The sequence below is a fragment of the Pleurodeles waltl genome, chromosome 12, assembly GCF_031143425.1.
Source record: "Pleurodeles waltl isolate 20211129_DDA chromosome 12, aPleWal1.hap1.20221129, whole genome shotgun sequence".
NCBI classification, from domain to species: Eukaryota; Metazoa; Chordata; class Amphibia; order Caudata; family Salamandridae; genus Pleurodeles; species Pleurodeles waltl.
In genome coordinates, this window is record NC_090451.1 from 178,151,818 (window position 1) to 178,166,697 (window position 14,880).

Genomic DNA, 14,880 nt, shown 5'->3' on the forward strand with positions numbered 1-14,880 from the left:
AAAAAACACCTGTTTTCTTTAAAAAAATGTGATGTGTCCACGTTGTGTTTTGGGGCGTTTCCAGTCACGGGCAGTAGGCCTACCCACACAAGTGAGGCATCATTTTTATCTGGAGACTTGGGGGAACGCTGGGTGGAAGGAAATTTGTGGCTCCTCTCAGATTCCAGAACTTTCTGTCACCGAAATGTGAGGAAAATGTGTTTTTTTAGCCAAATTTTGAGGTTTGCAAAGGATTCTGGGTAACAGAACCTGGTCAGAGCCCCACAAGTCACCCCATCTTGGATTCCCCTGGGTTTCTAGTTTTCAAAAATGCGCTGGTTTGCTAGGTTTCCCCAGGTGCCGGCTGAGCTAGAGAACAAAATCCACAGGTAGGCGTGGTTTTCTATGAAAAAATTTGATGTGTCCATGTTGTGTTTTGGGGCATTTCCTGTTGCGAGCGCTAGGCCTACCCACACAAGTGAGGTATCATTTTTATCGGGAGACTTGGGGGAACGCTGGGTGGAAGGAAATTTGTGGCTCCTCTCTGATTCCAGAGCTATCTGTCACCGAAATGTGAGGAAAACGTGTTTTTTTAGCCACATTTTGAGGTTTGCAAAGGATTCTGGGTAACAGAACCTGGTCAGAGCCCCACAAGTCACCCCATCTTGGATTCCCCTGGGTTTCTAGTTTTCAAAAATGCGCTGGTTTGCTAGGTTTCCCCAGGTGCCGGCTGAGCTAGAGGCCAAAATCCACAGGTAGGCGTGGTTTTCTATGAAAAAATTTGATGTGTCCATGTTGTGTTTTGGGCCATTTCCTGTCGTGGGCGCTCGGCCTACCCACACAAGTGAGGTATCATTTTTATCGGGAGACGTGGGGAACGCTGGGTGGAAGGAAATTTGTGGCTCCTCTCAGATTCCATAACTTTCTGTCACCGAAATGTGAGGAAAATGAGTTTTTGTAGCCAAATGTTGAGGTTTGCAAAGGATTCTGGGTAACAGAACCTGGTCAGAGCCCCACAAGTCACCCCATCTTGGATTCCCCTAGGTCTCTAGTTTTCAAAAATGCACAGGTTTGGTAGGTTTCCCTAGGTGCCGGCTGAGCTAGAGGCCAAAATCTACAGGTAGGCACTTTGCAAAAAACACCTCTGTTTTCTTTAAAAAAATGTGATGTGTCCACGTTGTGTTTTGGGGCGTTTCCTGTCACGGGCGCTAGGCCTATCCACACAAGTGAGGTATCATTTTTATCGGGAGACTTGGGGAAACGCTGGGTGGAAGGAAATATGGGGCTCCTCTCAGATTCCAGAACTTTCTGTCACCGAAATGTGAGGAAAATGTGTTTTTTTAGCCAAATTGTTTAGGTATGCAAAGGATTCTGGGTAACAGAACCTGGTCAGAGCCCCACAAGTCACCCCATCTTGGATTCCCCTAGGTCTCTAGTTTTCAAAAAGGCACAGGTTTGGTAGGTTTCCCTAGGTGCCAGCTGAGCTAGAGGCCAAAATCTACAGGTAGGCACTTTGCAAAAAACACCTGTTTTCTTTAAAAAAATGTGATGTGTCCACGTTGTGTTTTGGGGCGTTTCCAGTCACGGGCAGTAGGCCTACCCACACAAGTGAGGCATCATTTTTATCTGGAGACTTGGGGGAACGCTGGGTGGAAGGAAATTTGTGGCTCCTCTCAGATTCCAGAACTTTCTGTCACCGAAATGTGAGGAAAATGTGTTTTTTTAGCCAAATTTTGAGGTTTGCAAAGGATTCTGGGTAACAGAACCTGGTCAGAGCCCCACAAGTCACCCCATCTTGGATTCCCCTAGGTCTCTAGTTTTCAAAAATGCACAGGTTTGGTAGGTTTCCCTAGGTGCCGGCTGAGCTAGAGCCCAAAATCTACAGGTAGGCACTTTGCAAAAAACACCTCTGTTTTCTTTAAAAAAATGTGATGTGTCCACGTTGTGTTTTGGGGCGTTTCCTTTCACGGGCAGTAGGCCTACCCACACAAGTGAGGTATAATTTTTATCGGGGACTTGGGGGAACGCTGGGTGGAAGGAAATTTGTGGCTCCTCTCAGATTCCAGAACTTTCTGCCACCGAAATGTGGGGAAAATGTGTTTTGTTAGCCAAATTTTGAGGTTTGCAAAGGATTCTGGGTAACAGAACCTGGTCAGAGCCCCACAAGTCACCCCATCTTGGATTCCCCTAGGTCTCTAGTTTTAAAAAATGCACAGGTTTGGTAGGTTTCCCTAGGTGCCGGCTGAGCTAGAGGCCAAAATCTACAGGTAGGCACTTTGCAAAAAACACCTCTGTTTTCTTTAAAAAAATGTGATGTGTCCACGTTGCGTTTTGGGGCATTTCCTGTTGCGGGCGCTAGGCCTACCCACACAAGTGAGGTATCATTTTTATCGGGAGACTTGGGGGAACGCTGGGTGGAAGGAAATTTGTGGCTCCTCTCTGATTCCAGAACTATCTGTCACCAAAATGTGAGGATAACGTGTTTTTTTAGCCAAGTTTTGAGGTTTGCAAAGGATTCTGGGTAACAGAACCTGGTCAGAGACCCACAAGTCACCCCATCTTGGATTCCCCTAGGTCTCTAGTTTTAAAAAATGCACAGGTTTGGTAGGTATCCCTAGGTGCCGGCTGAGCTAGAGGCCAAAATCTACAGGTAGGCCCTTTGCAAAAAACACCTCTGTTTTCTTTCAAAAAATGTGATGTGTCCACGTTGCGTTTTGGGCATTTCCTGTCGCGGGCGCTAGGCCTACCCACACAAGTGAGGTATCATTTTTATCGGGAGACTTGGGGGAACGCTGGGTGGAAGGAAATTTGTGGCTCCTCTCTGATTCCAGAACTTTCTGTCACCAAAATTTGAGGAAAATGTGTTTTTTTAGCCAAATTTTGAGGTTTGCAAAGGATTCTGGGTAACAGAACCTGGTCAGAGCCCCACAAGTCACCCCATCTTGGATTTCCCTAGGTCTCTAGTTTTAAAAAATGCACAGGTTTGGTAGGTTTCCCTAGGTGCCGGCTGAGCTAGAAGCCAAAATCTACAGGTAGGCACTTTGCAAAAAAAACCTCTGTTTTCTTTCAAAAAATGTGATGTGTCCACGTTGCGTTTTGGGGCATTTCCTGTCGCGGGCGCTAGGCCTACCCACACAAGTGAGGCATAATTTTTATCGGGAGACTTGGGGGAACGCTGGATGGAAGGAAATTTGTGGCTCCTCTCTGATTCCAGAACTTTCTGTCACTAAAATGTGAGGAAAATGTGTTTTTTTAGCCAAATTTTGAGGTTTGCAAAGGATTCTGGGTAACAGAACCTGGTCAGAGCCCCACAAGTCACCCCATCTTGGATTCCCCTAGGTCTCTAGTTTTCATAAATGCACAGGTTTGGTAGGTTTCCCTAGGTGCCGGCTGAGCTAGAGGCCAAAATCTAGAGGTAGGCACTTTGCAAAAAACACCTCTGTTTTCTTTCAAAAAATGTGATGTGTCCACGTTGCGTTTTGGGGCATTTCTTGTCGCGGGCGCTAGGCCTACCCACACAAGTGAGGTATAATTTTTATCGGGAGACTTGGGGGAACGCTGGGTGGAAGGAAATGTGTGGCTCCTTTCAGATTCCAGAACTTTCTGTCACCGAAATGTGGGGAAAATGTGTTTTTTTTAGCCAAAATTTGAGGTTTGCAAACGATTCTGGGTAACAGAACCTGGTCAGAGCCCCACAAGTCACCCCATCTTGGATTCCCCTAGGTCTCTAGTTTAAAAAAATGCACAGGTTTGGTAGGTTTCACTAGGTGCCGGCTGAGCTAGAGGCCAAAATCTACACGTAGGCACTTTGCAAAAAACACCTGTTTTCTTTAAAAAAATGTGATGTGTCCACGTTGTGTTTTGGGGCGTTTCCAGTCACGGGCAGTAGGCCTACCCACACAAGTGAGGCATCATTTTTATCGGGAGACTTGGGGGAACGCTGGGTGGAAGGAAATTTGTGGCTCCTCTCTGATTCCAGAACTTTCTGTCACCAAAATTTGAGGAAAATGTGTTTTGTTAGCCAAATTTTGAGGTTTGCAAAGGATTCTGGGTAACAGAACCTGGTCAGAGCCCCACAAGTCACCCCATCTTGGATTCCCCTAGGTCTCTAGTTTTCAAAAATGCACAGGTTTGGTAGGTTTCCCTAGGTGCCGGCTGAGCTAGAGGCCAAAATCTACAGGTAGGCACTTTGCAAAAAACACCTCTGTTTTCTTTCAAAAAATGTGATGTGTCCACGTTGCGTTTTGGGGCATTTCCTGTTGCGGGCGCTAGGCCTACCCACACAAGTGAGGTATCATTTTTATCGGGAGACTTGGGGGAACGCTGGATGGAAGGAAATTTGAGGCTCCTCTCTGATTCCAGAACTTTCTGTCACTAAAATGTGAGGAAAATGTGTTTTTTTAGCCAAAGTTTGAGGTTTGCAAAGGATACTGGGGAACAGAAACTGGTCAGAGCCCCACAAGTCACCCCATCTTGGATTCCCCTAGGTCTCTAGTTTTCAAAAATGCACAGGTTTGGTAGGTTTCCCTAGGTGCCGGCTGAGCTAGAGGCCAAAATCTACAGGTAGGCACTTTGCAAAAAACACCTCTGTTTTCTTTCAAAAAAATGTGATGTGTCAACGTTGCGTTTTGGGGCATTTCCTGTTGTGGGCGCTAGGCCTACCCACACAAGTGAGGCATAATTTTTATCGGGAGACTTGGGGGAACGCTGGATGGAAGGAAATTTGTGGCTCCTCTCTGATTCCAGAACTTTCTGTCACTAAAATGTGAGGAAAATTTGTTTTTTTAGCCAAATTTTGAGGTTTGCAAAGGATTCTGGGTAACAGAACCTGGTCAGAGCCCCACAAGTCACCCCATCTTGGATTCCCCTAGGTCTCTAGTTTTCAAAAATGCACAGGTTTGGTAGGTTTCCCTAGGTGCCGGCTGAGCTAGAGGCCAAAATCTAGAGGTAGGCACTTTGCAAAAAACACCTCTGTTTTCTTTCAAAAAATGTGATGTGTCCACGTTGCGTTTTGGGGCATTTCTTGTCGCGGGCGCTAGGCCTACCCACACAAGTGAGGTATAATTTTTATCGGGAGACTTGGGGGAACGCTGGGTGGAAGGAAATTTGTGGCTCCTTTCAGATTCCAGAACTTTCTGTCACCGAAATGTGGGGAAAATGTGTTTTTTTTAGCCAAAATTTGAGGTTTGCAAAGGATTCTGGGTAACAGAACCTGGTCAGAGCCCCACAAGTCACCCCATCTTGGATTCCCCTAGGTCTCTAGTTTAAAAAAATGCACAGGTTTGGTAGGTTTCACAAGGTGCCGGCTGAGCTAGAGGCCAAAATCTACACGTAGGCACTTTGCAAAAAACACCTGTTTTCTTTAAAAAAATGTGATGTGTCCACGTTGTGTTTTGGGGCGTTGCCAGTCACGGGCAGTAGGCCTACCCACACAAGTGAGGCATCATTTTTATCGGGAGACTTGGGGGAACGCTGGATGGAAGGAAATTTGTGGCTCCTCTCTGATTCCAGAACTTTCTGTCACTAAAATGTGAGGAAAATGTGTTTTGTTAGCCAAATTTTGAGGTTTGCAAAGGATTCTGGGTAACAGAACCTGGTCAGAGCCCCACAAGTCACCCCATCTTGGATTCCCCTAGGTCTCTAGTTTTCAAAAATGCACAGGTTTGGTAGGTTTCCCTAGGTGCCGGCTGAGCTAGAGGCCAAAATCTACAGGTAGGCACTTTGCAAAAAACACCTCTGTTTTCTTTCAAAAAATGTGATGTGTCCACGTTGCGTTTTGGGGCATTTCCTGTTGCGGGCGCTAGGCCTACCCACACAAGTGAGGTATCATTTTTATCGGGAGACTTGGGGGAACGCTGGATGGAAGGAAATTTGTGGCTCCTCTCGGATTCCAGAACTTTCTGTCACTAAAATGTGAGGAAAATGTGTTTTTTTTAGCCAAAGTTTGAGGTTTGCAAAGGATTCTGGGGAACAGAAACTGGTCAGAGCCCCACAAGTCACCCCATCTTGGATTCCCCTAGGTCTCTAGTTTTCAAAAATGCACAGGTTTGGTAGGTTTCCCTAGGTGCCGGCTGAGCTAGAGGCCAAAATCTACAGGTAGGCACTTTGCAAAAAACACCTCTGTTTTCTTTCAAAAAAATGTGATGTGTCCACGTTGCGTTTTGGGGCATTTCCTGTTGTGGGCGCTAGGCCTACCCACACAAGTGAGGTATTATTTTTATCGGGAGACTTGGGGGAACATAGATTAGCAAAACAAGTGTTATTGCCCCTTGTCTTTCTCTACATTTTTTCCTTCCAAATATAAGAGAGTGTGTAAAAAAGACATCTATTTGAGAAATGCCCTGTAATTCACATGCTAGTTTGGTCACCCCGGAATTCAGAGATGTGCAAATAACCACTGCTCATCAACACCTTATCTTGTGCCCTTTTTGGAAATACAAAGGTTTTCTTGATAGCTATTTTTCACTCTTTATATTTCAGCAAATGAATTGCTGTATACCCGGTATACAATGAAAACGCACTGCAGGGTGCAGCTCATTTATTGGCTCTGAGTACCTAGAGTTCTTGATGAACCTACAAGCCCTATATATCCCCGCAACCAGAGGAGTCCAGCAGACGTAACGGTATATTGCTTTCGAAAATCTGACATTGCAGGAAAAAGTTACAGAGTAAAACGTAGAGAAGAATTGATGTTTTTTTCACCTCAATTTCAATATTTTTCTTTTTCAGTTGTTATTTTCTGTAGGAAACCCTTGTAGGATCTACACAAATTACCCCTTGCTGAATTCAGAATTTTGTCTACTTTTCAGAAATGTTGCGGTTTCATGCCCATTTCTGTCACTGACTGGAAGGAGGCTGAAAGCACAAAAAAATGTAAAAATGGGGTATGTCCCAGTAAAATGCCAAAATTGTGTTGAAAAATTGGGTTTTCTGATTCAAGTATGCCTGTTCCTGAAAGCTGGGAAGCTGGTGATTTTAGCACCGCAAACCCTTTGTTGATGCTATTTTCAGGGAAAAAACCACACGCCTTCTTCTGCAGCCCCTTTTTCCCATTTATTTGACAAAAAAAACGAAATTTTCACTATATTTTGGCTAATTTCTTGGCCTCCTTCTGGGGAACCCTTCTGGGGAACCCACAAAGTCTGGGTACCTCTAGAATCCCTAGGATGTTGGAAAAAAAGGACTCAAATTTGGCATGGGTAGCTTATGTGAACAAAAAGTTATGAGGGCCTAAGCACGAACTGCACCAAATAGCCAAAAAAAGGCTCGGCACAGGAGGGGGAAAAGGCCTGGCAGCGAAGGGGTTAACTGTAAGACAGGAAACAAAGGATGTTGAATAAATAAGTTTAGTATCAGTTAGCAAAATTTTCCTAATCTTTGAAGGAGACAATTTGAAATAATATGCTGCTGAATATTTGGCTAATGCCCAGTGAAGTAAGTGAATTTGTCTAAATAGTGTTTTGGGCTCCCCACCGGTGGTGTAGAACAGTGTTTCCACTGCGTGAAGTTAAATACTGGTCTTTGCCTAGTAGCACGGTGCAGGTAGTAATATCCTCAGTTGTTATAACAGAACATTTCCCCATAATTAATTGTATTTCTATATACATCATCACTTTCAAACACTGAATAGTCCTTCATTTCAGTTAACATAGAATCAACTGTCTGGAAATCTCAATCATCAGATACAGCAATAGGTGTAATGACATCTGTCATATAAATTTTAAAACACAAAAGGATGATGGACGGAGTTCTGAACAATGCAGACACTCACCCCCTAATCACAGATCTGGGTTTAATCCACCGTTCTTTTGCTCACCATGCCACCCCAGTTTGGACACAGTCATAAGCAAATCAGTCTTGACCCTGTTTCGCATGGGAACAGCCCAGCCCGAACTGCAAAGCCAGGTCGTCCCTGGACCCGAAACAAGCATCCTGGGACTGGTTTCAGGGCTCACCCTTCATCAGCCAGACCAGCTTGAATCCAGTGGCACAGTGAGCAAGGGGCCAACGTATGGGCATACCCTTCCCACTTAGGGCAACTTTAGCAACACAAAAGGATGATGGACGGAGTGCTGAACAATGGAAACACTCACCCCCAGTCACAGATCTGGGTTTAATCCATTGTTTTTTTGGTCACCATACCACCCGTTTGGACCCAGCCACATGCAAATCAGTCTGGACCCTGTTCCTCACCTACACTTATACTTATCTGAGGAAACTATAACTTGTGCAGGCAAGTAACTTTAGGGTATGAGTTATAGTTTCTTATCATAAGTATAACTATAACTGTTGAATTTCTATGGGTTTGAATATATACACATGGTGACTCTATGACCCAGTTGAAGGCTATGACTGAAACACATTAGCCTATTTTTGAATCCTTGCAACTTTTAAAAATTATTCAATAAACAATTGTTGAGCAACGGATATGTGCTGCTTGCCTCCTTCCTGCGCAGAGGTAAAACAAAGACGTGTGAAGTGGGATTTGATGGAGCAGAAAATGCTATATATGGCACTAGGTTTTTTATGTATATAACCTAGTGCTAGTCTCCACTAGGTACCTATAGTTAGGACCTAGTTTCTATAGAAAAAGTGTTTTCTGACTATATCTTTGGTGCCAGTTGATGAATCTTAACGAAATTTCCAAAAATATTAAACGCTTACTTTAGCTGCTGTCTGGAATGTTTCAGAGTGAGCCGTCAAGTGGGGGCAGAGAAAAAAGGAGGGGGGAGAGGGGGCATCCCAAAATGCATCTTCATCATGCATGTTTCTATAGGGATTTTGAACACGGCTACAGTACGAGCCGCTGGATGGAATTACACCAAATTTGGTCCAGAAAGAACCCTTTTTTGTTATTTGGTGTAATAACTTCCGTTCAGTAGTTTGGGAGATATCAAAGAAAAAAAAAATGTGTGTGTGTATATGTATGTATATATATATATATATATATATATATATATATATATATATATATATATATATAGACCCAAAGGCTCCACCAACCCTTCCAATCTCGTGCTGAGATCAGATTGGCTTCCAACACTTCAACCAGGAACCACAGCAGGTACAAGACTGTTTCCAAACTCAGAATGAAAGGTGCCCCCGCATTAAGTTAAGTGTTCTAATGAAAACCTACCATACAGGGCCCGTTAGATGGAGGTAAGATGGTGCTCGTGTAGGCCGCCGGTGCGCCCCTCCTCCCGACGCAATACTCGGTGACATGTAACGTCATTTCAGAGACACGCATGGGATTGCAGGAGCAGAGTGGCCCGCGTTCGGCGGTCCGCGAAACGGGAAAGGCACAATTTCAGCTCCAGGAGGCTGTATGATATCGGGCGCGCGTCCTGGAGTCTGCTTATGCCAGAAAGCAGCCCGGTTTCGAGGCAGCAGGAGGAGGACGAGTGGTGGGAAGCGCTGGAATCGCTCCCCTGAGGATGTTCTAATTCTTGTAATTTATGGCAAGCAGCTACGGGCAGGGAGCTGGGGTACGGCAGGAGGCTTGCTTGGCTGCAACAAAGGAAGAATGGCACCTAAAAGTACTTGGATGTCAGGAGGGAAAGCAGGGAAAAAAATGGTGGGTGGTGACTTTAATAATGGGATACTGGGGTCTGATCAGTCCGGAGCCAAACCGGTGCTTAACCCCGTGCAGATGGTGGAGACGCAAAATATGGTGGGAAATCAGCCAATTGATCTTACAGGAGTGATGTAGGAGGCAAGTTGAGTTGGATTTATCACCGGTATAGGCAAAATTCATCCAGAGTATAAAAGAGACCAAGAGGGCAATTTCGCAGATACTCTGACAGAGCCCAATGGAACAAGGGCTAGTAGGAATTTGAATCCGCTTATAGAGGAATTCTTGATCACGGAGAAACAAGATGCAGACCCCAGACAGTCAGAGGAAGCAGGGAAGGATGTAGACTGGTCTAAGGAAGGCGGAGATACGTTTTATTCACTGACAGAAGACTCGGATGGTAATAGTAGCGATAGCGTACAAAGTGATGCAGAAGATAATCTCTCATTTTAGCCTGTCATCGGCCATTGGCCCCACAATTAAGCAGTTACAGCAACAGCATAAGCGTACAAAAAGACAGTCAGGAACGGCTGCAGCAGAGGAGATAGCAGCAGAACAAAGCGAAGTAGCCCTTAATTGGGATTACTCAGGAATTAGTCTGTGTACCCTAGAGATGGCTCTTGAGACCAGACCTATATGCAACAACGATATAGGAGGAAGCAGAGAGGATGTGTCTAAGGTGCACTCTGAGGAAATAATGCTTCAAATAATATATGGTACGATAAAGGAATTACAAACAAAAACTCAAGCAGAGAGTCGAACGGCCAGCAGCTTCAGGTTACCGTATGTAAAGTAGCTAAGTCCTGTGGAGAGATCAAATAAAAACTAAACACAATGGAGAATAGAGCCTCCGAGTTAGAGGCAGATATTGAGGTGCTGAAAGATCAGGCGGATAAGCAAAACGAGTAGCTAAAGGATATAATGTGGAAGCTGGAAGATCAGGAGAACCGGCACCAGAGGAACAATTTACGATTTCTCGGCATACAGGAAGGGGTAGAGGGCAATGACATCAGGAAATTTAGGATTGACTTACTACAAAAGGCATTTCCCAATTTAATGAACTGGGATTGGGAAAATGAAGTGCAAAGGGTTCATAGGTTTCCTCCTGTTGGGCAGCCTAGTAAACATAGTCCAGGCCCCAAATACCCAAGGGCTATTCTAGTTTTCTTTGGTAACTTTCTATTAAGACAAGCAGTTTTTGAAAAGTCACGCCCTGTTGCTCCAAAAACAGTGGATAACATAACCTTTTTTTCACAGCCTGACTATTGTCATGTTACGGTAGAGCGTAGATGGAGATTACGTCAGTTGATAGACCCCTACCAGGATACGGGTGGGGAGGCCTTGTTACTTGCCCCGGCGCGTTTAAAAACTATAATAAAGGGACGGATTAAAGTATTCACTTCGGAGAAACAGGCAAAACAGCATTTAAATGAAATTAACATGTATAATGTGTAATGCTGATAGGTTTTTCATGCACGTTGTTTAAAAAAAAAAGTGAGCGATGCCGACTTTAGAATAAGTATACACAATTAAGTATGGCTGGTTGGGGGGGAGTTCTTGGACAACAACACGAGAGCTGTCATTCAGATCGGCGGGGTCTGATTGCCTCTTGCAGTGGGGGGGATAGGGGTGTTGGTAGGGTAGGGGAGAGAGTGTTAAGGGGGCGTGGGAGGGGTGGAGGTGGAGGGGCCAATAGGTGTTCAAAAAAGAAAAATAGGATACCTGAGAGACAAACAATACAGGGGACGAGGAGCAACAAAATGAGGCACTGTCTAAAGTGGGAGGTGCCAGGTGAGAAGGCTGCTGTAATGGATCTTAAATATAGTCATACGAACAGAAAGATTTTGTGTGAATATGGTGATGCTGGGAACCTTCTGAATATATATACATGGCTAAACTTCAGATAGCATCCATGAATATATGTGGTTTGAATAACCCCCGAAAGCGAGGGAAAATAGCAGAAGATTTGAAAACATTAAAAGCGGATACATATGGTCTACAAGAAACTCTCTGAGTATTGTGATAAAGCTGTATTGGATACTTTTGGGCTGCAGTTGTTGGTGTGTACTGAACAAAATGTTAACACAAAAGGGGTAGCCATTTTAACAAGTAATACAAGATGTGCTGTCGCCCGGTGTAGGGTGTTCAGCTTGGGAGATGGGTTGTAATAGAGGGCCAGCTGAGTAAAGGGAATTTCATCTTATGCTCTGTGGATGGTCCAGTGGTCAATGATCCGACTCTACTGAATGTTCTCTCAATTGAATTAGCAGAATGGCCAGCCCCTTATATTACATTCGGTGATTTGAATTTTAATGGCTCTTGGGATGGATTAAAAAATTTAATCAATGCCAATAGTAAAAGTTATTTGGGGCGAAAACCCAAAGTATTTCATGCCCTTTGTAATTTTAAAAAGGAAGTAGGAGTAGTAGATGCATGGCCAATACTGAAGGGACCAGACCCGGGGTATACGTATGATTCAGCTCCACACAGGAAATTTGCCCGGTTAGATTATTTTTTTATTTCACCTGAATTATTAGAAGGGGCAGGAATGGAACTATATCCACGGTTTATGTCTGATCATAATCCTCTAATTCTGGGAATTAAGAGAGAGGGTACCAAGAGCTGCAGGAAGGGCTGGACTTTCGAGAGAGATTTGCTGAATAATCCTCCATATCTGCATCACATGAAAATATGGCTGAGTAGGTTTTTAGAAATCAATAGAGGATCCGCCCGTCAGAAATCCTGTGGGATACAATGAAAGATGTGTTAAGGGGGGAAACGCTTAGCTTCAGTATAAGACGACAGAAACACACAGCAGAACAGATCCAAGAATTATATACAAAGCTTTGGGAGGCAGAAAAACAACTTATTATGGCTGTTGAAGGTGACATGGATGTTAATGATGTTCTACAGCAGATGGCGATTGCAAAAACATTAATTGATAATAGGTCGGCGGAAAGTGTGGTGGAAAAATCTCTAGCAAGATGGAAGGAGTGCTATGAATATAGTGAGAAGGTGGGACGTTTATTGGCGGCAAGTGTTCGCCAGAAGGCTGCCTCTGGACTATTCAGGGAGATTAAAGATGGGCAGGGGAAGCTCGTTTTAGACCCTGAACAAATCAGGGAAGCTTTTCAGGGGGTATTATGCGGAATTATATAAAGCCACCCCTGTAGTAGAGAAACAGGATAGGTGCTGTGTTTTAAACAACGTAGAGTGCGGAAGGATTACCCCGACAAACAAAAGAAATTAGGAAAGGTTACAATGGAGGAATTAGAAGAGACGACGCAAGGGCTACCCAGTGGGAAAGCTGTAGGGACGGATGGAATTCCGTTGGAACTGTATAAACATTTTAAGGCCCTGCCGATGCCGAAGATGATAGAACTGTTTATTCAAGTGCAGCAGGGGGCAATCCCCCTCCTTCTTGGGATGCCGTCAATATAATAGTGTTCCCAAAGAAGGGCAAAGATCCGCTAAGTTTGAGTTCGTACAGACCTATTACACTTATTAGTAGTGATGTGAAGATCTATTCCAAAATTCTTGTGACACGTTTGTCGGCTTGTATTCGTCAACTAGTCATACAAAACCAACATGGGTTTTTTCCAGGGAGGGATACCACTGGCCATATTAGAAGATTTATCACATTGTTTGATGTGATTAACGTTGCGGAAGAACCCATGGGATTGGTATTGTTGGATGCCGAAAAAGCATTCATTAGGGTCAATTGGAAGTATATGTGGGAAACACTAGGGGCTTATGGTTAGGGAAGTAGCTTTAGCACCACAATCAAAGCTTTATACAAGCACCCAAATGCCCAGAGTCCAATGCTGGGCGGTCAGTCAATGGTTATACAAATCGAATGCAGTACAAGACAAGGGTGCCCATGCGCTCCTGTGTTATTCGCACTTTATATTAACCCATTCTTACGGCAATTGGAACAGAATACAGCAATTTTTCCAGTTACCCGCAATGGTTGGGATACCAAAATCTTAGCGTATGCTGATGACATTGCAGTTGTCACAGCTAATCCAGATTTGGCTCTTAAAGAAATTGAAAAGGCTGCATAAAGCTTTGGGGAGGTATCTGGTAACTTATTAAACAAAGATAAAACTCAGATAGTGGTGAATGAGCATGCTAAAATAAGCTATATTCGAATGGTGGACCACGCAGTCTATTTAGGGATTGATATTAGATCTAATGCGGAGCAGATTGTACAGATTAATTTGACACCGATCTTAAAAAAAGCTAAATATAATTTTAGCAGATGGAATAACCTACACATGTCTATTATGGGACAAGGTAATATGGTCAAAATTATGTTTCTTCCCAAGGTGCTTTATTTATTCTGGTCAATCCCGCTGGAATTTGGAAAGTCTTGGTTTAATATGATGGATCAACTTGTGATGAGGTTTATTTGGTCGTATGGTAAGATTAGGAGAGCTAGTAAGTATATGACTTTATCAAGGGAGAAGGAAGGATGGGCTTTGCCAAATTTAAAATTCTACCAGCTGGCTGCAGCACTGCAATTTATGCGTCCTTTGTTTACCTACAGAGTAACCATGAGAGGGGTAGGGTATGTCCCAGTTATCCATGAACTGCTAATCGGTCACTCAGCTCGTGGCGGATTGTTAACATTAACTGAACCCAACTATTATAAAAAAGTGTGATTCAAGGTATTAAATGCCGCCTTTAAATGCTGGGATCCTTGTTGGAAGAAAATGGGGTTAGGTAGATTTAATCGCTATACCTTGATTGAAAACAATCCATCTCTCCCCGAGATATTCAGGGATAGCTATATGACAAATTGGAATCGGCAGGGAGTTCAAAAGCTAGGAGATCTTCTTGAAGGATTTGCGATAGGTACATTTGAGAATTTGAGGGAGAAATATTGCTTGGAGCAAAGGGATTTTTTTTAAATATCTAAAAGTGAGAGATTTTATGCATAGGAAAACCTGGGGGGACAGCAGGGTTCACTAAAGGCCCTAGAATGGAGATGATGGTAACCGGCGCAAGGATGTCTATAAGCTCAGCATATGCTAGACTGAATGAAGAACAGCCAGAGGATTTGGAGAAGCTTTGCAAGAAGTGGGAAGCTCGATTAAACATCAGAGATGTAGAATTCTATGAATCCATAGAATTGGGGTGTAGCATTTTGATCTCTGCAGCTCCAGACACAACATTATAAAACAATTTTTAATTTATATTTTACCCCAGATAAAATAGCCAAGTGGGGTAGGACAGTGGGGATACACTGTCCGAGATGTCAGCTTCTTGGTGCAGATATAATCCATATGTTTGCTACATGTATAAAATTAGCAACTTTGAAAAGGGAT